General features: G+C 36.4%; 1 protein-coding gene across 2 annotated transcripts in view; it reads left to right on the top strand.

The window, feature by feature from the left end:
- The window catches only part of LOC137640207 (uncharacterized), a 69,652-nt gene that overhangs the window by 63,523 nt on the left and 3,629 nt on the right, over positions 1–2,500 (top strand). The gene's annotated exons all lie outside the window — the stretch shown is intronic.

Genomic DNA, 2,500 nt, shown 5'->3' with positions numbered 1-2,500 from the left:
TATCAAGTGGGGATCAATGCTACCAATTAAGAAAAAGTTATTTATCCCCTCGTTATTATACTAGAAGTCTATTGATGTTTTGATTAGAGAATAGAATATTGTGGTGTGCTCTTTCCTTTTTCTTCTTGATCAAAAAAAAGAAAAAAAAAAAAAACGTTGCGTACTGTAGTTATCGCTTGTAGCTAGTAGGCACAGATGTCAATTAGGCTACTCTTATATAATTGCTTCTTAATTAAGACAAGAAACTTCTTTGCTCAAAGTAACAGCATTTTAGGGAAAAGAAAATAGTTTTTTATGTTCTTTTATAAAGAATTAAAACAAAAGCTCACAGTATATTCGTTATCATTATTTTGGGGTTTTCCGTGAGATTTCCTTATTTCATTAGATGATACTGAGAGAAAAACTTCAAAGCAATATATTTCAAGAATAAGAAATATTACAAAGAACTTTGGTTCAATGATCATATATAAAATAACATTCGTGACTTGTTATAGATCAGAGCGTCATGTCTATTGTTATATTCATGTAATAAAAGCATAGATTAAATTGAGTATTCATCTTTGGTTTTAAAGTTTAAGCCTTTCCTTTTGACTTTATGAACGAGGGAAGAGAATCACACAGAAGGTTTAAAGCAATTCAATAAAGATATGAATAAATAAAACAGATTTTGCGTTGAAAAAGTTTCACTTATAACGCACACACACACACACACACACACACACACATATATATATATATATATATATATATATATATATATATATATATATATATATATATATATATATATATATACATGAATTTATATACATGTATATTATGTATATATATATATATATATATATATATATATATGTATATATATATGTATATATATATATATATATATATATATATATATATATATATATATATATATATATATACACACATATAAAACAAGACACTTCCACCAATTTAGTGGGGTAGCCGACATCAGAAAAATGTAAAAACGGGACCTTTCCTTTCTACGCTCCTCCCAGCCTGACGAGTTCGTCTGGTACTGCTAGGGTGCCACAGCCCACCCGCCCCCGTTGTCCACCACAGATGAAGCTTCATAAGCTGAATCCCTACTGCTGCTACCTCCGCGGTCATCCAAGGCGACTGGGGGAAGCAGCAGGGCCTACCGGAACTGCGTCACAATCGCTCGCCATTCATCCCTATTTCTAGCACGCTCTCTTGCCTCTCTCACATCTATCCTCCTATCACCCAGAGCTTTCTTCACACCATCCATCCACCCAAACCTTGGCCTTCCTCTTATACTCCTCCCATCAACTCTTGCATTCATCACCTTCTATAGCAGACAGCCATTTGCCATTCTCTCAACATGGCCAAACCACTTGAACACAATCATATCCACTCTAGCTGCTAAATCATTTCTAACACCCGTTCTCACCCTCACTACTTCGTTCCTAACCCTATCTACTCGAGATTCACCAGCCATACTCCTCAGACACTTCATCTCAAACATTAATTTTTTGCCTCTCCGTCACAACTCCGATCCATACATCACTGTTGGTACAATCACTTTATCATACAGAACCTTCTTTACATTCATGCCTAATTCTCTATTCTTTACCACTCTCTTCACTGCCCCAAAAACTTTGCATCCTTCATTCACTCTCTGACATACATCTTCTTCCACTCCACCATTTGCTGCAACAGACCCCAAGTACTTAAACCAATCTACTTCCTCAAGTAACTCTCCATTCAACATGATATTCAACCTCGCACCACTTTCCCTTCTCGTACATCTCATAACCATACTCTTACAAACATTAACTCTCAACTTCCTTCTCTCACATACCCTTCCAAATTCTGTCACTAATCGGCCAAGCTTCTCTTCTGTGTCTGCAGTACACTATCATCTGCAAAAAACAACTGATTTATCTCCCATTCATGATCATTCTCGTCTATCAGTTTCAATCCTCGTCCAAGCACTCGAGCATTCAGCTCTCTCACCACTCCATCAACATACAAGTTAAACAACCATGGCGACATCACACATCCCTGTCTCAGCCCCACTCCATTGGCAACCAATCGCTCACTTCATTTCCTATCCTAACACATGCTTTACTACCTTTTCACTGCTTGCAACAACCTTCCACTAACTCCATATAACCTCATCACATTCCACATCGCTTCCCTATCAACTCTATTATACGCTTTCTCCAGATCCATAAACGCAACATACACATCCTTACCTTTTGCTAAAGATTTCTTGCATATCTGCCTAATTGTAAAAATCTGATTCATACAACCGCCACCTCTTCTAAAACCACCCTGTACTTTTAAGATTGCATTCTCTGTTTTATCCTTAATACTATTAATTAGTACTCTACCATACACTTTTCCAACCACACTCAACAAACTAATACCCCTTGAATTACAACACTCATGTACATCTCCCCAACCATATATAGTGGTACAATACACGCACAATCCCAATATACTGGTACCA

Source organism: Palaemon carinicauda, chromosome 4, assembly GCF_036898095.1.
Source record: "Palaemon carinicauda isolate YSFRI2023 chromosome 4, ASM3689809v2, whole genome shotgun sequence".
NCBI lineage: Eukaryota > Metazoa > Arthropoda > Malacostraca > Decapoda > Palaemonidae > Palaemon > Palaemon carinicauda.
The sequence above is the reverse complement of the archived record's forward strand: the minus strand, read 5'-3'. Positions and strand labels throughout refer to the sequence as shown.